This window comes from Arachis ipaensis, chromosome B6 (genome assembly GCF_059453495.1).
Source record: "Arachis ipaensis isolate K30076 ecotype BB chromosome B6, ASM5945349v1, whole genome shotgun sequence".
Taxonomy (NCBI): Eukaryota; Viridiplantae; Streptophyta; class Magnoliopsida; order Fabales; family Fabaceae; genus Arachis; species Arachis ipaensis.
Window position 1 is genome coordinate 63,694,498 of NC_142441.1, and position 22,265 is coordinate 63,716,762.

At 39.2% G+C, this 22,265-nt stretch overlaps 1 non-coding gene and 1 pseudogene across 1 annotated transcript; both read left to right on the top strand.

Annotated features, from left to right (window-relative positions):
- The first annotated feature begins 5,826 nt into the window (after positions 1-5,826).
- LOC107648206 (cytochrome P450 81E8 pseudogene) lies at positions 5,827-6,147 on the top strand (annotated as a pseudogene).
- A 15,452-nt stretch (positions 6,148-21,599) lies between these two features.
- Positions 21,600-21,706, top strand: LOC148556218 (small nucleolar RNA R71). The gene has a single exon (XR_015888330.1). It is a non-coding gene; the product is annotated as a small nucleolar RNA R71 (small nucleolar RNA).
- Positions 21,707-22,265: the final 559 nt, after the last annotated feature.

A 22,265-nucleotide genomic window follows, 5' to 3' on the forward strand; every position in this document is an offset into this window, starting at 1 on the left:
ACAAGAAAAGATTGGGCTAGGAAGCTAGAAGATACATTATGGGCATATAGGATAGCTTTCAAAACTCCTATTGGCAAGTCACCCTTTCAGCTATTGTATGGCAAATCCTGCCACCTCCCTGTAGAGCTTGAACACAGAGCTTTTTGGGCTACTAAACTCCTCAACCTTGATTCCCAAGCTGCAGGAGAGTAAAGGTTGTTACAACTAAATGAGTTAGATGAATTCAGACTAGAAGCCTACGAGAGTGCTAAGATATACAAGGAAAGAGCTAAGAGGTGGCATGATAAGAAGATCACAAAGAAGGAGTTCAAGCCAGGACAGCAAGTGCTCCTGTATAACTCAAGGCTTAAGATCTTTCCTGGCAAACTTAAGTCTATGTGGACTGGCCCATACTTGGTGACAAAGGTCTTTCCTTATGGGAGTATTGAATTGCTAGATGAAGCAACAAAGAGTCAATTCACAGCAAATGGTCACAGAGCAAAACTATACTTGGGAGGACAATGGGATAAGGAAAAAGAGGTTCAGAGCCTACAGCCATCTTGAGAAGAATTGAAGGATGTCAAGCTAGTGACATTAAAAGAGCGCTTGTTGGGAGGCAACCCAACCAGAGGTAGTTTTTCTTTTCATAGCCTTTTCAATAAAAATGTTGAATAATTGGTATGCATTTCAAGGAGCTAAGTTTGGCGTCACACACCAAAACAATTTAAAGGAGAATGAAGGATCATAAGTTTGGTGTTCCACCAAAACATCATTTAAAAACACGTTCTCACTTCATGCACAATACTAGCTCCAAGCAGTCAAACAGATTATTCAGTTACTTAATTGCTCTCTAGTGTTAACTTCATAACCTTTAGCAAGAACATAAGATTTTACATATAGTTAACCTGTTGCATCAGAGGAAGTGGCAAGGAACTAAGTTTGGTGTTCCCACACCAAATTAAATCCAAAAGCCGCACTCAATTCATGCATACTAACCAGTCACCTAAGGGCTTAAGAAACAAGCAACTTTTGAGAATTATGCAGGGAACTAACCACAAATTGAAGACATTATGCACCATGACTCAAACAGGGGACCAACAGAAAGAAGGACACAAGAACTGCAAACCAATAGGTTGTATCTGTACTTAACTTCAGCTGTTGAGATATGCTATGATTTATGTCTTGCTAAAGTGTTCATCTAGTACAAGTAGAATCACTCTCTTAAAATAAGTAAGCTAGTCTAAGTGTGTGCTTGTGTGTTTACCTTCACTTAACTAAAAGCATGTTTTGTCCCCTGCAGTTTCAATTCAATAAAAGAAATGTTTGAATGTGAAGTGAGATAGTTCTCTGTTAGATAGAAGTACAATAAAAGTAAGTGGTGGTATGTATGTGTGATTGTATGATAGCTCACTTTTAGTGAATAAGAGAACTAGGATGTCTCCTTCTAAGTAGAAAATGGCCTACTGTCTATGAATCTCAATCAAATAAAAGTCCTTGGTTAAAAAGTAAAACAAACAGAGAAAAAAAAAGCCAAAAATGGGCAATAAAATAAAAGAAAAAAAAAGAAACAAAGCTAGACACCAATAGCTTGAACCTTAGAATATATGCATGTGGTGTCTTTGTACTGGGATCTGCTTGGATTATTAAGTTCTTTGGAGTGCATCAACACTTGGTGACTTGGGTTAACTAACCCAGGATCACACTACAGGAAAACAGCTCTATTGCCACGCTTTTAAAGCGTGGCGAAAAGCTAAAAAAAGCGTGGCGATAGCTTTTCGCCACGCTTTTTGAGCTACCGCCACGCTTTTTGAAGGGTGACCTATGAAAGGGTGGCGGTTGCTCTATCGCCACGCTTTTTTCAGCCTCTCGCCACGCTTTTTTTTGCCACGTTTTTTTACAAATTGCCACTTTTAAAAGCGTGGTTGTAGGTGGGAGATACGGCCACGCTTTAAAGCGTGGCTGTAGGTGGGGATACCGCCACGCTTTTAAAGCGTGGCTGTAGGTGGGGATACCGCCACGCTTTTAAAGCGTGGCGATAGGGAGAGATACAGCCACGCTTTAAAAGCGTGGCGATAGGGAGGGATACGGCCACGCTTTAAAAGCGTGACGATAGCCTTATCAAATTAAAAAAAAAAATCTTTTTTTGACTTTACCTTCATCACTACACAATATAAATTTCAGTCCTTTTTTATTACCAAACCAGTATGCAATTTTTATTACAAGACAAATCAAATAGTAATTACCAACATATAATTTTTGCTATAATTGTTTTATACATTAATACTCAAATAAAAAATAAATCTCGAGTTCAAAATTCTAATTTCTCAATAAGCTTTTCAATTTGAGCAAAAAATACAATGCTATCTAATACTTCAATTAGCTTACCAAATTTGATAATCATTATACAGATTTACTAAGGTGGGATTTACAAATCTTGGTAGGTTCGTTCCTTCCCTTTTGGCGTTTGAAACATCATGAAAACATCAGATCTGAAAGCCATCTTAGCAAAATCTGTCTGCTCTGGCACTGCAGGAAGAACTTTGTCTACCACAATCACCTTCCCATCATTCGGTGTATAGCCTTGCAGCAATTCTTTAATATCTTCAAGCATTCTTCGTCATCCCAATCATGAAGTATGTTCTAGAAATAAAATAATATAATCTAAGAAAACTATGGAATCAACTCAATCATAATATATATAGTTTGTTCCATTAACATTAACTCCTATTTCTAGTGTAAATGTTTTGGCATGCTATCAAATAAATTATTTATATCAAATATATATTAAAATGCAAAAATATATATTGAAAATGAATTCAATAATACATTTATTATACACAAATATACACAATCTAATTTACTAATTAATTTTTAGTGTGTATATGATATTGATAGATATAAGAGCAATGCATCAAAGAAGCATAAGGACCAAGTGACAGAGCAATCAAGAAAGCCTTCAAGAATATCTGTTTTAACTAATTTCCCTTTGTGCTTAGTTAGCTAGTTGTTCTGTTATACTCTTAGACCAACTCAATCTCTTATACATGTGTATAAAGTGGATAACATGATTGTATAATGTAATCAAGTACACAAATCACATATTCAATATCATAATTTCTATATTCTGCATAATTCATTTTCTCCTCTCTTTTCATTATTCTCTCAATCTTAGTGCTAAGTCTTTCAGAAACAAACATTAAATGAACTGAGGCTGCAAAAATCAAGCAAACTATGAGAGATAATATATAAGTGTGTGTTAACATTTCAAGAAAAACTCAATATAATAAGTGAGCCAATATAATATATAAGTGAATCAAGCAAGAATCAGTGAGCAATTACAATTAAACCTTCACCAATATAATATAATAAGTAAGACTTGAGTTCACCCCCTGCCAAATGGAACTACTATATCAATTACAGTTAAACCTTCACCAATATCATGTCTTAATCCAATGTAAGGTTCTCTGAGCAATCACACTAGATCTTCATATCTAATTACAATGTCATAGATCAAATTGGACCTCTTGGTTCTGAATCTTCAATTATTGTCAAGATTCATAAGCATCAAAATAGTGTAAAGAGACATTTTGTATACTAAATTGAGAAATTAGAAGACATAACCAGTTTAAGAGAGAGTAAATTCAATTAACAAATCAAATATATTAAACAAGTGAAAGAGGAAGAAAAGAATGCCTAAATCCATCTTTTTTAGCTAATCAAAATTCTGCCTTGGTTCCTTCAAAAGCATTGAGAGAGAAGAAAGGGACAAATTTGAATGATATACATGCAAGCACAAATATCCAAACTCAATTATTGTAAAAAAGGCATTTCCACTTAAAAGGGTCATAGCCAAGAAGAAGAGAATTAAGGAAGGAATACTAGTGTTGTAGGGGCTCTCAACTTTAACTCGGGCACTCAGACAAACTCCCATGCTAGAAACAGGTTCCTCAATTACTGAATCCTTGTTTGTTGTGTGCAGATTACAATTAGAAACAATTTCCAATCTGCCAAAGAAGTACAAAATCTGTTACCAAAACAATCATCAAGACAAAAGCAGTTTGAATTACCAACAAAGGTATCCACTATAAATACTGTACAATGCCTATCAAACTAATTTTTTACTTTAGCAGATTGGAAGTACCACCGCGCTCACAACCCTCACAAGTGAACCCACCTCCTTGGATAGATTATCCAACACCGCCGTCTGCAGTGTGCAAAAATTATTAGCTAATGAATGATCAAATAAACATACACTCCATAGATGGATCCTTCTCCATTCTTAAAAGACACAAAATATGTAAAATATTGAAAATAGAAAACACCATGGCTAAAAAATAGTCTTTGCTCCTTTTATTAGATAGCTGAAATTATGGTCATGTTGGATCAGTTGGTATAATTGGATCTAGATTAAAAATACTAGATTTTATTTCATCCATCCTCCATGAAAAGATTTAGGACTTGAATGATGTTGATAGGAACAAGTAACCTATGAAAATTCAAAGAAAGAGAACGAAACTTTTATGCATAAAGTCCACCATCATTTTTCCCTTATTATTTTACATTGTAGTTGACCAAGCCATAGTTTCTTTTACAACGGCAAGTGTGTAATAATGAAGTAAGTAACCAAAGTTCTCCTATTTTGCTACTAGAGTCATAGACACAATTATAGTTGAACTGTAAATGGTAATTGCCAACATATAATGGCATTTATCCCACTTTATTGTTAAAATGTAAAAGAAGATGGTGAAATTCTCTTTTATTTTTAGTTTTTCAGAAAAGAGGATACTAGATTCAGACCAAACAGATGTATGGGTAGATTTTGTTTCTTTCACCAATCAAAATCATAAAGTGACCATAGCCTCAACTTTCTTAACAACCTGATTAAACATAGAGAAACCTCACATACCTTAGCATTCATTGTATCATTCACAATAAACTTTTGCTCCATCAGCACAACTTCCTCAAAGTACTTGCGTAATCGTCCTTCTACCATTTTTTCTATGGCCATTTGGAACTTACCAGAGGCTTCAGCCTGAAATATTGAAAACCAGACCACAATCTTAACTTCAAGCTTCTGTTCAGATTTTATAATGCCGCAAAGGAAAGCAACAGTCAGCAGGCCAACTATAAAATTGAGATATCAGATATTAATATGATATTAATATGAATGTATAAGATGTAAAATGTACCGCTAGCATGTGTGTGTTTGATTGAGCAAGATTCCAATTCTGTAGTTGCAGTTTTTGAACATTGCCTCTTAACATCTGCATCTCAGCTTTAGTCCATTCAATTATTTTACTGTTTCCAATTTTAATCAAGGAAAACAAAAGCAAATTCTTCCTAATTATATATTTCCATAGATTATATGAGAGGATACTTTTTCTCAGCTAGGAGCTTCAGCAGAGTCATTCTTTCCTGCATAAAAAAAATTCAAGTACTTAAATAATAACACAAATTGAAAACAAGGATGATGAGAGAAATTAAACCTTTAGAAGTTGTTGAATGCAATCCTTATCAGCAGAATTAGAAGAAGTAGTATCCTCTGGTGGTTTTTGTTGTTCTTGAAGGTGGTGTGAGGAGTTGGTGATGTCAGAAAGCTTCTTCCGCATTAAGCTTCCAAATTTATTCAGATAAAGCATAATGATGGAACTTTCGTATTATAACTCTCTTCTTCTTCTCTTCGTTGTTTTCATCACTTGTTACAAGCTATTCACAAAGAGATTCAAAAACTTACCACCATCTCCACCGCCTCTTCCTCTAATCGGTAACCTCCACCACCTGAAACCACCCGCCTTATCACAAAAATACGGTCCCATTTTCTCGTTCCGCTTCGGTTCCCAACTCTCCATGGTCATTTCCTCCGCCTCCTTAGCCGAAGAATGTTTTACCAAAAACGACATCGTCCTCGCGAACCGTTTCCGTTCCCCCAAGACCAAGCACCTAACCTACAACAACACCGTGGTGATAACTTCGCCGTACGGCGACCACTGGCTCAACCTCTGCCGCATCTGCTTCCTAGAGATCCTCTCCACTCAGCGTCTCAACTCTTTTATGGGAATCCGAAGGGACGAAACGGCGAGGTTGATCCGGAGCTTGAGTCAGGGGTTAGGCGAGGGTTTCACGAGAGTTGAAGTGAGATTGAAATTGATGAGTGACGGTAAGAGTTGAGAGTAAGAGAGTCCCGATCGAAGCTTTTGGCCAAGTTTGAGGGTTATTGGGTTGGGGCCTGGGTTATTAGGGTTTTTTATAAAAAAATCTTTTGGCCACGTTTTTAAAGCGTGTCAAAAGAATACTAGGATATGGCCACGCTTTATAAGCGTTACCGTAATAAAACTCTGTCGCCACGCTTTCAAAACGTCCCAGTTTCTTTCTATGGTCATGCTTTTGAAGCGTGACAAGAAAAAGCGTAGCCAAATCTCTATTCAATCGCCACCCTCACAAAAGCGTAGCCATTGACCACTTTTGGCCACGCTTTTAAAGCGTGGCAAAAAAAAAAGCGTGGCCATATCTCCAATCAACTGCTACCTTTCAAAAGCGTGGCCGTTGACCCTTTTCGCCACGTTTTCGAAGCGTGGCAAGAAAAAACGTGGCCAAATCTCTATTCAATCGCCACCCTCACAAAAGCGTGGCCATTGACCACTTTTGGCCACGCTTTTAAAGCGTGGCAAAAAAAAGCGTGGCCATAGGCCTTTTTTCTTGTAGTGTCATCAGCTGAAAGTCCACTATCAAGAGCAACCTAACTACAAGGCATTTAGTAACCCAAAGAGGTGCTGGGCATCAATGTTTTAAGAAGGAATGTGAGCCAAGTGTCTATAGTGAATAATGTGTCAAGTATAAAGAAAGAAGAGAACTTGTTACACATGACACTGAACTAAAGCTTTTAGAGAAAAAAAAAATAATAGTCAAGGACAAAAGAATAATGAGAGGTCATAGCAGTGTGTTGCTTGATGCTTGAAGGGGGCTTTCTAGGCCTAAAAGTAAATAAGAAGTGAGTGTTTACATATCCACAGAAAACCCCATGAACTACCAATAATACTCTGCTAGCATGAACATCCTCTTCCATTTCATTCTTTCTTATCAATAATTCTTTTCTTGCTTGGGGACAAGCAAGCTTTAAGTTTGGTGTTGTGATGACAAGTCATCTTAGCCTAGTTTCACTAGCCTTTTTCTTTTGTTTTCGATTGATTTATGCACTTTCTTGAGCCATAAGCAAGCCAATTGGGTAGATTTCCGTGTTTCCTTTGATTCAATCAACCATGTATGAATTAATGCAATTTCATGAGATTTTATGCTATAATTGTCATATATTATAAAAGAATAACAAACTCATGATTTTAAGCAAAGCTTTGATGTGTTTGGTTGATTGATGATAGGTGAAAAGAGTTTTGAAGAAGGTTGAAGAAAGAAGGAATGGCTAGGAGCAAGAGAGAACAAAAAGCTTGAGCAAAAGTTTGCCTCAAACTTTGGCTCAAACTTTTAATTGAGTTGAAAACACTCCAGAGGAAAAAAGCTTGAGCAAAAGTTTGGCCTCAAACTTTAGCTCAAACTTTTGGGAGAAAAGCTTGAGCCAACATTTGCCTCAAACTTTTTGGCAAACGTTGGCATCACAAAATCAATACCCTGGAGGAAAAAGCTTGCGCCAACGTTTGAGGTCAAACTTTTGCTCAAACGTTGGCGCCACACTTGCACACCCTGGAGGAAAAAGCTTGCACCAACGTTTGAGGTCAAACTTTTGCTCAAACGTTGGCGCCACTCTTGCACACCCTGGAGGAAAAAGCTTGCGCCAACGTTTGAGGTCAAACTTTTGCTCAAACGTTGGCGCAACACACATTTACAAGGGGGCCAACGTTTGAGCAAAAGTTTGACCCCAAACTTTGGCTCAAACGTTGGTAGCAGCAAGAATGGGGCAGCTGGTGTAAAAAGTTTGAGTAAAAGTTTGCCTCAAACTTTTACTCAAACTTTTACTCAAGCTTTTATGTTTTTCAACCCGGTTCACAATGGATCTTTCTCCAACTCCAAGAGCAATCAACCAAGGCCTTTATCAACCCAATTCCATCAAGAACAAAGGCCCAATTCAAGGCTTGAAGACCATTTGAATAAAGTGTATAAATAGATTAGGATTTAAGTTTTTGGAGAGCTTCCTTTGAGAATTTTCGTAACACTTACAGTAGGGAACTTACTTTACATTTTTGAATTGTTTTCTTAGAATTCTAGAGAATTGGGGACGAGAATTGATCTCTCTTCTTCCTGGTTCTTGTTGAGCACTCTTTACTTTTCTTGCTTAGGATCTTAGGTGGAGAATTGAAGAACTTCTGTTTTACTCTCACCTTTGGATCTTGTTTAATTTTCTACATAATTGAATTTCCTTTTCAGTTAATTGCTTCTTCTTCTATTCTCTCTACAATTTACATTTCCCTTGCAATTGTTCTTGCTGGATCTAGGAAGGCAGTGAGATCTAGACTTGGTTATCTAGTCTCTTGGGTCCTGAGATCTACAGCTTTAAATTTCAATTTCCCTGTTTCGTTGCTACACCAAGCTGATTTCCATTTTTGTCAAGATCCGGTTCAATTGAATCCATCTTCTACAATCCTGTTTGTTGCAATTTATTGTTCCTTGTTTAATTTCTGCAAATTCACTTCCCAATTCCCTTTACTATTCAAGCCATTTACATTTCTTGCACTTTAAGATTCTGCAATTTACATTTCTTGCAATCTAAGTTTCTGCAATTTACATTACTTGTTCTTTAAGATTCAGCTTATTTACTTTCTTTGCTCTTTAATTTTCTGCAATCTACCCTTCTCCCTTTTAATTTCATGCAATTTAGCTTCTGTCGTATACAAACCACTCAAATCAATTCTTGATTCGCTTGACTAAATCAACCACTAAACTAAAATTGCTCAATCCTTCAATCCCTGTGGGATCGATCTCACTCCCGTGAGTTTTATTACTTGATACGACCCGGTGCTCTTGCCGGTTAGTTTTGTGTGTTTGGAATTTATTTTTTTTCGTTTTCCAAAAATACGCATCATTCTTGTGTGCGAATGAATATCTTAGTGAAGAAATAGGCTTGAATTGAATAGAAAAACAATAGTACTTTGCATTAATTCATGAAGAACAGCAGAGCTCCACACCTTAATCTTTGGGGTGTAAAAACTCCACCGTTGAAAATTACATAAGTGAAAGTGGCCCAGGCATGGCCGAATGGCCAGCCCCCTAAACATGATCAATGATCAAAAGTGATACAAAAATAGTCTCGAAAATGATCAAAGGTCTTTAAATAAATCACTAAAAGTAGTTTTTATACTAAACTAGTAGCTAGGGTTACATAAATAAGTAAATGATGTAGAAAATTCACTTCCGGGCCCACTTGGTGTGTGCTTGGGCTGAGCATTGAGCTTTCATGTGTAGAGACTATTTTTGGAAGTAAACGCCAGGTTGTAACCTGTTTCTGGCGTTTAACTCTAATTTGCAACCTGTTTCTGGCGTTTAACTCCAGAATAGGGCAGGAAATTGGCATTTGAACGCCAGTTTGCATCATCAAAACTCAGGCAAAGTATGAACTATTATATATTGCTGGAAGGCCCTGGATGTCTACTTTCCAACGCAATTGACAGCGTGCCAATTGGGTTTCTGGAGCTCCAGAAAATTCATTTCGAGTGCAGGGAGGTCAGAATCCAACAACATCTGCAGTCCTGTTTCAGCCTCTGAATAAGATTTTTGCTCAGGTCCGTCAATTTCAGCCAGAAAATACCTGAAATCACAAAAAAACACATAAACTCATAATAAAGTCCAAAAATGTGATTTTTGAATAAAAATTAATAAAAATATACTAAAAAGTAATTAAAACATACTAAAAACTATGCAAAAATAGTGCCAAAAAGCGTATAAATTATCCGCTCATCACAATACCAAACTTAAATTGTTGCTTGTCCCCAAGTAACTGAAAATCAAGTAGGATAAAAAGAAGAGAATATACTATAAATTCCAAAGTATTAATGAAACTTAGCTCCAATTAGATGAGCGGGACTAGTAGCTTTTTGCCTCTGAACAGTTTTGGCATCTCACTCTATCCTTTGAAGTTCAGAATGATTGGCATCTATAGGAACTCAAAATTTAGATAGTGTTATTGATTCTCCTAGTTCAGTATATTGATTCTTGAACACAGCTAATTTATGAGTCTTGGCCGTGGCCCTAAGCACTTTGTTTTCCAATATTACCACCGGATACATAAATGCCACAGATACATAACTGGGTGAACCTTTTCAGATTGTGACTCAGCTTTGCTAGAGTCCCCAATTAGAGGTGTCCAGGGTTCTTAAGCACACTCTTTTTGCTTTAGATCACGACTTTAACCGCTCAGTCTCAAGCTTTTGGCTTGACACCTTCACGCCACAAACACATGGTTAGGGACAGCTTGGTTTAGCCGTTTAGGCCAGGATTTTATTCCTTTGGGCCCTCCTGTCCATTAATACTCAAAGCCTTGGATCCTTTTTATTTTACCCTTGCCTTTTGGTTTAAAGAGCTCTTGGCTTTTTCTGCTTGCTTTTTCTTTTTCTTTCTTCTCTTTTTTTTTGCCATATTTTTTTTTCCGCAAGCCTTGTTATTCACTGCTTTTTCTTGCTTCAAGAATCAATTTTATGATTTTTTAGATTATCAATAACATTTCTTCTTTTTCATCATTCTTTTAAGAGCCAACAATTTTAACATTCATAAACAACAAATTCAAAAGATATATACACTGTTCAAGCATTCATTTAGAAAACAAAAAGTATTGTCACTATATCAAAATAATTAAACTAATTTCAAGGATGAATTCGAAATCATGTACTTCTTGTTCTTTTGTAATTAAAAACATTTTTCATTTAAGAAGGGTGATGGATTCATAGGACATTCATAGCTTTAAGACATAAACACTTAAACACTAATGATCATGTAATAAAGACACAAACATAAATAAACATAGAGCATAGACACCTTAGTGATGGTGGCTAGTTCTTCCTCTTGAAGATCTTATGGAGTGCTTTAGCTCCTCAATGTCTATTCTTTGCCTTTGTTGCTCCTCCTCATGGCTCCTTGATTTTCTCTAATTTCATGGAGGAGGATGGAATGCTCTTGGTGCTCCACCCTTAATTGTCCCATGTTGGAACTTAATTCTCCTAGGAAGGTGTTGATTTGCTCCCAATAGTTTTATGGGGGAAAGTGCATCCCTTGAGGCATCTCAGGGATTTCATGATGAGGAATTTCCTCATGTTCTTGTTGAGGTCCATGAGTGGGCTCTCTAGTTTGCTCTATTCTCTTTTTAGTGATGGGCTTGTCCTCTTCAATGTGGATGTTTTCATCTATGACAACCCTAGCCGAATTGCAGCGGTGACAAATGAGGTGAGGGAAGGCTAACCTTGCCAAAGTGGAGGACTTGTCAGCCACCTTGTAGAGTTCTTGAGGTATAATCTCATGAACTTCCACTTCCTCCCCAATCATGATACTATGGATCATGATGGCTCGATCCACAGTTACTTCGGATTGGTTGCTAGTAGGAATGATAGAGTGTTGGATGAACTCCAACCATAGGTTTAAGGTCATGCCTTTTCAATTGAACCGGCTTGCCTCTTGAGTCAATTTTCCATTGAGCTCCTTCCTCACATATGTCCATGAAGACTAGGTCCAACCTTTGATCAAAGTTGACCCTTCTAGTGTAGGGGCGTGCGTTTTCTTCTATCATTGGCAAGTTGAACGCCAACCTTACATTTTCCGGACTGAAATCAAAGTATTTCCCCCGAACCATTGTAAGCCAATTCTTTGGATTCGGGTTCATACTTTGATCATAGTTCCTAGTGATCCATGCGTTTGCATAGAACTCTTGAACCATTAAGATTCCGACTTGTTGAATAGGATTGAAGAGTACTTCCCATCCTCTTCTTCTAATCTCTTGTCAGATCTCCGGATATTCGCCCTTTTTGAGCTTAAAAGGGACCTCAGAGATCACCTTTTTCTTGGCGACAACTTCATAGAAGTGGTCTTGATGGACCGTTGAGATGAATCTCTCCATCTCCCATGACTTAGAGGTGGAAGCAATTGCCTTCCTTTTCCTCTTTCTTGAGGTTTCTTTGGCCTTAGGTGCCATTAATGGTTATGGAAAAACAAAAAGCAACACTTTTACCACACCAAAATTAAAATGTTTGCTCTTCTTCGAGCAAAAAAAAAGGAAAATAGTTGTAGAAGAAGAAGAAAATAGAGGAGATGGATGGGAAGTGTGTATTCGGCTAAGAGGGAGAATAAGTGTTTGTAATGTGTGAAAATGAAGTAGTGTTGAGTGGTTTATATAGGGGTGGGGGAGGCTTAGGTTTTGTGTATTAGGGTCGGGTTTGGGAGGGAAATAGATTTTGAATTTAAAGGCAGGTGGGGTTTTTGGGGAAGAGTGTTATGAAAGGGTGTGAAGAGGAGAGAAGAAGAGGTGGGGTAGGTGGGGATCCTGTAGGGTCCACAGATCTTGAGGGGTCAAGGACTTAACATCCCTGCTCCATTTAGGCGTGCAAAACGCCCTTAGAGTGCATTTCTGGCGTTAAACGCCAGGTTGCTGCTTGTTTCTGGCGTTTAACGCCAGCTTTTCTCCCATTCTTGGCGTTAAACGCCAATTAGATGCTCTGTTCTGGCATTAAACGCTAGACTATAGCTTGTTTCTGGCGTTTAACGCTAGCTTGATGCTTCTTTCTGGCGTTAAACGCCAGTCTGATGCTTCTTACTGGCGTTTAAACGCCAGTAAGCTATTCATCCAGGGTGAGCTATTTTTAATGCTGTTTTTCATTCTGTTTTTGATTTTACAGTTGTTTTTATGACTTCACATGATCATCAACCTAAAGAAAACATAAAATAGCAATGGAAAATAAATAGATATAATTAAATAACATTGGGTTGCCTCCCAACAAGTGCTTCTTTAATGTCAATAGCTTGACAGTAGGCTCTCATGGAGCCTTACTGATAATCAGAGCAAGGTTGGGACCTCTCAACACCAAAGTTAGAGTTTGGTTGTGGCCTCCCAACACCAAACTTAGAGTTTGAATGTAGGGGTTTTGTTTGACTCTGTATTAAGAGAAGCTTTTCATGCTTCCTCTCCATGGTTACAGAAGGAGAACTTTGAGTCTTGAATACAAGGTAGTCCTCATTCAACTGAAGGACCAACTCTCCTCTGTCAACATCAATCACAGCTTTTGCTGTGGCCAAGAAGGGTCTGCCAAGGATGATGGATTCATCCTCATCCTTCACAGTGTCTAGGATTATGAAATCAGCAGGGATGTAAAGGCCTTCAACCTTCACTAGCACGTCCTCTACTATTCCATAAGCCTGTTTCATTTATTTGTCTGCCATCTCTAGTGAGATTCTTGCAGCTTGTACCTCAAAGATTCCCAGTTTCTCCATTACAGAGAGTGGCATGAGGTTTTTCCCTGACCCCAGGTCACATAGAGCCTTCTCAAAGGTCATGGTGCCTATGGTACAAGGTATGAAGAATTTTTCGGGATCCAGTTTCTTCTAAGGTAATGTCTGCCTCATTAATGCATTTAGTTCACTAGTAAACAAGGGGGATTCATCCTCCCAAATTTCAATACCAAATAACTTGGCATTCAACTTCATGATTGCTCCTAGATATTTAGCAACTTGCTCTTCAGTGATGTCTTCATCCTCTTCAGAGGAAAAATATTTGATGCACGAAAACTTATCTCTCAACAAATTTCCCTCGGAAAGTATACCGAATTGTCGTCAAGTAAAAACTCACAATAGAGTGACGTCGAATCCCACAAGGATTGATTGGTCAAGCAACTTTAATCGGAGGAATGTTCTAGTTGAGCTAACCAGAAGTTGATTTGAGAGTTGCAGAAAATTAAATGGCGGGAAAGAAAATAGCAGAAATTTTAAATGCTAGAAATAAAGAACTGAATATAAATGACAGAAAATAAATTGCAGAATCTTAAATGAGAAATGGGGAATTCAGCATAAAAGTAAATGGCAGAAAATAAGGAGAATGGGTAAGATCAGAAATGGGAAATTCATTGGGCTCAGGAGATGTTGCATTCTCCGGATCAAATTCATTTTCATCTCTTCCTCAATCAATGCATTCATTGATCTCCTTGGCAATCTTAAGTGATTGAATTCCAATTCCTTGGTAATTCAATCTCTCAAATCTTGATCAATAGCCAATTCCTTGGTCTAATTTCTCATGAGAAGAGATGAAGTGTGGTCACTGATTATACCACATGTATTCCCAAATCAAAATATTGGTAGGATTATATGTCACTATATCCATCCAAACCCAAATTTGGTCCAACATGAGAAAGCATTTCTAGCATGATCTTTTCATTCCTCTTCCAAGGTTTTGAAGAGATCCAAGTATGAATAGCTTCTTTTCCAAGACAACTACCCAATTAGATGAAGATTGAAAGCTTTCTAGTAAAATCAAGAAAAAAGAAAGAAGAAGAATAATGAAAACTATTATTGGTCCATCAAATTACAACAGAGCTCCCTAACCCAATGGAAGGGGTTTAGTTGTTCATAGCTCTGGAAATGGAAAGCAAAGATGGAAAATACATTCTGAAAGTAAAACTAGAAGTTGCAGAGAAAGTAAAATTATACAGAGAGTGGTTCTCTCAATCCAAAAGCTCTTTTCTAGTTCAAAACTACTCCTATATGTACTACTCTTCTGATCTTCTAGTTGGCTCTTCAAGTCTTGGATATGGGCCTTTGGATCTTGAGTTGAAGTAGTTTGGAATCTTCAGTGGGCTCAGCTTTACTTGCAGAGAAAGTGTGAAGTAGGCATGGACTTTAGCTCGGATGTTAGTGGCGTTAACGTTAAGTGAAAATGTGGGTTCAAGAACGTTAGTGACAATCACCTTTTTCACTAACGTTCCTAGCCCAAGATGGTTCACGTTAACCTCAACGTTAGTGGCACTAACGTGTCCACTAACGTTCCCTCTTGGTCCATCGCAAGCGTTATTGGCATTTACCTTTGCCAATAACGTTGCTCTTAGCCCCCCCTTTTCTCACGTTAGAGTCCACGTTAGTATAACTAACGTGTCTCATAACGTGGGCATGCCTTAGCCTCGAGAGCGTTAGTGACACTTACCTTTGTCACTAACACTCCAAACGCCCCTTCTCACGTTAGTGCCCCACGTTAGTTGTCTTAATGTGGCCGCTAACGTGGTGGTGATTGCCATCTCCAACGTTAGTGACAAAGGTGAGTGTCACTAACGTTGGCTCATCATTTCTTTCCTCCACGTTAGCTTCCACGTTAATGCAATTAACGTGGCAACTAACGTGGCTCATAGTGGCTTGGTCCAACGTTAGTGACAAAGGTGAGTGTCACTAACATTGGCGATTCCTTGCTCCTCCCATGTTAGAGTTCACGTTAATGTAGTTAACGTGACTCTTAACGTGGCCAATTGGGCTTAGTCCAACGTTAGTGACAAAGGTGAGTGTCACTAACGTTGGCTTTGTCTTCCTTTCCACGTTAGAGTTCACGTTAACTGAGTTAATGTGACTCTTAAGATGGCTAATTGCCAATTTGGAGCGTTAGTGGTATTCACTTTTACCACTAATGCTGGAGCTCCTTTTCTCTCCACGTTAACTACCACGTTGATGTAGTTAACGTCGCAATTAACGTGGGCCATGATGGTTTTGAAGGCGTTATTGGCAATCACTTTTCTCATTAATGTTGCAAGTTTATTCCCATTCCACGTTAGTGGTCACGTTAATTAGATTAACGTGGCTGCTAATGTGGCTCTTCCTTTGTCTTGAAATCAAGCAAATAAAGTGCATCAAAGCTCTAATCCATGTTATGAGACATGCATTATCCAATTTGTCATTTAATTCATGCATAATTCTCATAAAATCACATAAAATTCATAATTTTTGCTTGAATCAAGATGTAAGTGATTATCTACCCAAAACTTGCTTATTAACTAAGAAAATGTATGAAACTACCCTAAAACAGTAAAGAAAAGGTTAGTGAAACTGGCCAAAATGCCCTGGCATCACAACACCAAAGTTAAAGCTTGCTTGTCCCTAAGCAAGTACTGAAACAGGAGAATGATGAATGAAATGACGAGAGAAATGAGTCATTATTGTGGAAGTCATGTTCTTGGTTTTATGGAGTTTCATGCATAGCAACTTAGGTTCATTCCTTCATTGGCTTTCAGACCTTTACCATGCCCTGGAATACTCACTTGATTGCACCCTATGAGACTTTTGTTCATTGATCCCTTTGTCTTTTCAGGGTTTGATTGTGTTCTTTAGACTAGGTACTCTGTAAGGGGGCGACTCTTTAATATAAGCTTTCAGCCAGCACTCCCGAACCAGTTGGTTCAAGGTGCTAGGTGTTAAGACACCCCTAAGGACTTACTCCCTCAAGTCTCTTTCCCCCATACATTCACACCACAGGCACATGGTTTGTTATTTTTATTCTTGAGACCCTGGTGTCCAGCACCTCTTTGGGTTACTAAGTGCTCTGTAGCAAGGGTTACTCTTGATAGTGGACTTTCAACTGATAATCCCAGGTTAGTTAACCCAAGTTACCAAGTGATAAGGCACCCCTGAGAGCTTATTCATCCAAGTATATCCTTTGCACAGGAGCACCACAGACACATGCCTTAAGATTCAACCCTTGGTGCCTAGCCTTATTTCTTACTCTTTTTCTTTATTTCTCAAATTTCATTTTTCTTTCCCCTTTTCTTATTAGGATCTTGTTATTTAGCAAGTCTCATGGGGTGTGTTTCAAGCATATGATTCAGGACAGATAGTTGCCTTTCTACCTTGTTGGTGAACCAACTTAGCTAAGTAATTACTACACCACAAGCTTAAGAACTTACTCCACAATTTGAACATCACTCTGGTCTTTCATAACATCTCTTTTTATTTGACTTAAAGGACAAGCATACAAGTAAGCAAGGTGAGAATGCAGTAGTGACATTAGACTAGCAAGCATGGACCTAAGCAATGAAAACTTAAAGGCAGGATTTAAAATCCTAAACTACCATGGAAACATGTTCTATTTCATACATGATTTTCCTTATTTAAAACTTGAAAAAGATGGGACAAAGAGGGAACTCCACCACCTTTTACTCATGGGGGTGTCCATGCTCTCCCTCTTGTTTATCCTCCTTGTATCCACTTGTGTTTCCTTGTATCCACGGCAGTCTGGCTTTTTTCCACTCCTCAAGTGCCTTTCTTACTAATTCATGACTCTTTTCTACCCTCTCTCTTTCTTCTCGCGCTAAGTTATCTTTCACCTCTTCATATCTTGTGATTCCCGGATGCAATATAGGCAGTTGTCCAACTAAGTACCCGAGCCTGGCTTGAGTGTTCACATGTTATCCAGTCTCGTTCATGTAAACTCCCTCTACGAACGCTCTGTATTCGTCAAAGAGTTCTGCCTATTCCAATTGTTTCCGATGCATTTCATGTATGTGTGCACCTTGATGTGCTTGGATGTTGATTAGCTTTTGGATGGCTTCTTGTTGTTGATCCTGCCATTGCTCCAACCTGTAGAAGGATTCACCCCATTGTTTCCCTTGTTCTAGCTGCTGCTCCATTAATTGCTTTTGATTACTCCCCCTGTTGATTCATCCATCTAGAGAGTGATTCTTCTTGACGGTCCATCAACTGTAGTTGAAGCTCTTTCTGTACCCCTTGATTTTCCAAGTATTGTCTGGATAAGCCATCGATGGCTTCCTGTAGTTGGTGCATGTCTAGAGGGGCTTGCTCCTCTAGGTTTTGTCCTTCTACCACTTACTGGGTTGGCCTCTTTCTTGGCTTTCGTTGAGGTAGGGGAGATGCAACAGTATGCATCCGTCGAATAGTAATTGGGATGCCTACTTTTATCCACTCGGGGTTCTCATCCTTGAACACCACCCCAGCCCTGTCACACAGACGGAAAATAGTGCTGGGGTAGCCTAACCTTCCTCCAGAGTCGCTATACTCAGCCATCTTCCTAATACCTTGGGCTATGAGTTCATGAACCTTGATCTCTCCTCCTTTAAGTATATATTGCACCATTGTTGCTCTCTTAAGATTCACCTCTGAGTTATTCCCGGCAAGAAGGATGGATCTTCTTACAATTTCAAACCACCCCTTTGCTTCAGGAGTGAGGTCTCCTCTCTTGATGAACTTGGGTTTTCCTTGAGGATTTCGTACCCAATCAGCTCCTTGCACGGAAATATCTTGCACAATCTGGTCATGGTTGGGGCTGCTATCTATTCTGGAGTGATAGCTTTCTTCTGCAAATGGTATGGTTCGTAGCTTTAACGCCCTTATAATGCTTATGGGGCTGAAGTCCACGGTCACCCCTCTCACAAAGCTTATATAGGAGTCATCTGCCTTATCATACCTGACTGCATTTGCGTAAAATTCTCTCACAAGAGTTGCATTCACTTTTATGACTGGATCAGTAAGGAGCTCCCATCTTCTCTTTTCCACCTTCTCTTTGATTTCGGGGCACTCAATTTTTCTGACTTGAAAGCCTAGCTCATATATGATCTCCTTATCAACCATCCACCCGAATTGCAATGCATGGTGAAAGGTTCTAAATTTCTTCTCATCGAAAGGGCGTTGCTCCATAGGCTCCTTCCCCTTTCTTCTTTTAGAGCTTGATGATGCCATAAGTGACTTTTGAGATGTGAAGGTGTTGAGAATTATTGGTTAATGATGGAATTCGGCCGGTTAAGATGAGGTGTAGTGAAGGAAGTGAGTGAGAGTGTTTTTGATGGGGTAAGAGGAGTTGGGTGTCGAAAGTGGGGAGTACAAAGAATGGAAATTGGAATGTGGAGGGAGTATGGAATAAGGACCTCTTATATAGAGAAGTGGTGAGTAAATGAAAGGTGTGGATTGAATGTGTAGGCCTATGATGAACGGATGGGGTTTAGCATGGGATGGGCACAAGGATCATCACTTTTATGATGGGGTTGGTTCAGTTTCCAAGCGTGTTCTTCTTCCAATATTGCATGGCAACATTTCCCAATGCATTCCCCTTTGAGACATGTGTATAGTTCCCTCCTTTTGAAGTGGCCGAAACTTCCTCCTTCAATTGTCCCATCAATTCTCCTACACAATAAAAAAATGTGATTAATAAATTTGTGGATAGTGGCGGAAAAATTTAAAAAGGAAAGAATAACTACATTTTAAAATTTTTGTTTCTAAATGGTAAGTGCTTATTCATGAATACAAACCAACTAACTAATTAACTGTCCATGTATGCAATATTGGTGACACCAAACTTAGTTTGTGGCACTGTGGTGTAAAAAGATTTGTTCAAGGTGCTAAGAGTGACATGATTTTTATGTCCTCTTAGTGTTCCTTGAACACCAAACTTGTTCTTCACTATGTGCTGCATAAAAAGATTCATTCAAGTATGTGTCAAAGTTGATTTGGAATTCATGAGCCTTGCATTATTAACTACTTTAAAAGCATATAAAACATGGGTTGCCTCCCATGAAGCGCTTCTTTAGCGTCACTAGCTTAACGTTCTGACTTTGTCAGGGTGGTTGGTAATGCTTCAAATCTTCCCCCTCGCAGTAAATCTATCTCCATTGGCTTCATCAAGAATCTCCACATGTTCTAGGGAGAGAATTCTGTTGATGGTGAAAACTTTAGGTAGCTGAGATGGGATGGTGGGGAGATGAGATGGGATAACTGGGAAATAAGCTGAGATCACTTTATCCCCTAGAGAGAAATCCTCTGTAGGGATCTTCTTGTTCCTCCACCTCCTTGGTGCCTTCTTCTTTGTTTCTTTTACTGTTGCCCTGCTCTTTGTGACCTCTTTTTCCAAGGAAATTTTGTTGCTGGTCTCATATGACTCTAGTGGTTTAGGCTCCTCTTGGTTTTCTTTTAGCTGTGACACCTCCTGACTGTTTTGCTCAGCAACCAAAGGAATTCCCAGGTGTATAGCTTGTGCTTCAATTCTTGTTTCTCCCCTTGGTTCCTTGCTTTCCTGATCTGCTTCTTGTGAGGGTTTGAAGACATTGAATGCGAGTTGTTCGTCATGTATCCTCAGTATTAGCTCTCCTCGCTCCACATCTATGAGCGCTCTGGCTATAGCTAGGAATGGTCTTTCCAATATGATTGGGTGAAGGTGACTCTCTTCCATTTCCAATATGACAAAGTCTGTGGGAAGGAAGTAGTTCCCAACCTTTACCAACACGTTTTCAACCACTCCTACTGCTTGTTTTTGAGTTTTGTCAGCCAGCCTGATAGCTACGTCTGTGGGCATTAGCTCATTGATCTGCAGCTTCTTTATAAGGAATAAAGGCATTAAGTTGATGCTTGCTCCCAGGTTACAGAGTCCTTTATCAAACATTGTTTCTCCTATGGCACAGGGGATGTGAAAACTCCCTGGGTCCTTCCTTTTTGTAGGCAACTCTGGTTGAATGAGAGCACTGCAATCCTTATTCATCACTATTGTTTGCACTCCTTTGAGTGAGCTTTTTCTGGTCAGCAGCTCTTTCATATACTTAATGTACGAGGGCATTTGTTGGAGAGCCTTGATGAATAGTATGTTCACATGGAGAGATGCAACCATATCAAGGAACTTTAAGTATATTCTCTTTTCCACACCACCCTTGAGTCTTTGGGGAAAAGGTGCATAGAGTTTTAGCATCTCCTTTTGTGTAATTTTGGTTTCTTGGTGACCCTCTTCTTGCTTCTCTGCTGAAGTGTCTCCAGAGTGTTCGAAGGGTTTGTTCAGCTCTTCCTCAGTCCCCTTATCACTTATAGTGACCATCTTGCAATCATCCCATCTTACTTTCTTTGCTTCACCTCTCGGGTTTTTCTCTATGTCACTTGGGAAGCTGTCAGTAGGTTTGGAAATCTTCTCAGAGAGGTATCCCACTTGAAATTCTAGTCTCTTAATGGTGTCTTCCTGGTTTTTGATATTTGCTCGAACCTCCTCTTTGAACACCTTGTTCTCTTGGAGTTCCTTACATATGCCTTCAAGTAGGGTCTCAATCCTTGAGAGTCTATCTTCGGATGATGGTGAGTTGGAGTTGGAGGGGTGAGAATGGCCATTTTGGTTTTGATATGGATGTTGAGAGGTATTTTTAGGTGGGTGCTGATATGATCTCTGTGTGGAATGTTGGTGAGCTGCATTGTTGTTGGGGTTGTGGCGTCTCTGATCTTGGCCTTGATCTTGTTGATTTCCCCACCCAAAGTTTGGATGGTTCCTCCAACCAGGATTGTAAGTTTTGGAGTATGGATCATGGTTTTGCCTAGGTGAGTTTCCAAGGTAGTTAGCTTGTTCCTGATCACCCTCTGCCTCTGTATTCACTCCTTCTTGAGCTGCTAATGACGTAGTGATTGCAGCTACTTGATTCCTTTCCATCTTCTTGGTAAGGTCAGCCAGCTGCTTGGTGATCATCTTGTTTTGGGCCAGCAATGTATCCATGTTGTTCAGCTCCATCACTCCTCCAGTGTTGCCTCTTTCAGAAGCATAGAAGTAGTCATTCTCAGCTACAGTCTCAATGACATCTATGGCTTCTTCAATGGTCTTCTTCTTGTTCAGAGATCCCCCAGATTAGTGGTCTACTGCCTTCTTTGATTCATAAGAAAGACCTTCATAGAAAATGTGTAACTGCACCCATTCATTGAACATATCTGGCGGGCACCTTCTCGTCAAGTCCTTAAACCTCTCCAATGCTTCATAGAGAGTTTCACCATCTTGTTGCCTGAAGGTTTGTACCTCAGCTCTCAACCTGTTGATCCTTTGAGGAGGATAGACTTTCGCCAAGAATTTGTTCACCACATCTTCCCAGGTTGTTAAACTCTCCTTCGGGAAGGATTCCAGCCATTTAGATGCTTTGTCCTTGAGTGAGGAGGGAAACAGAAGTAGTCTATAGGTGTCAGGATGAACACCATTAGACTTCACGGTGTCGCATATCCTCAGGAAGGTGGTTAGATGTTGATTGGGATCTTCTTGGACACTTCCTCCAAATGAACAGTTGTTTTGAACAAGGGTGATGAGCTGTGGCTTTAGTTCAAAGTTATTGGCATGTATGGTTGGCTTTTGGATGCTGCTTCTACAGTTTCCTGGGTTTGGATTGATGTAAGAGCCTAGAACTCTTCTTTCTTGTCCAGCATGATGCACTGGACCTTCTCTACCATGGTTGTGAGCCCCTTCTTCATGATGATTCTCCATATTCTCATCCATGTTTGGTTTAAAATACTCCTCCTCTTCCTCAGCACTAACGACTCTCTTTCCTCTTGCTTCCCTCCTTAGTCTAAGGAAGGTTCTCTCAGGTTCAGAATTAAAGGAA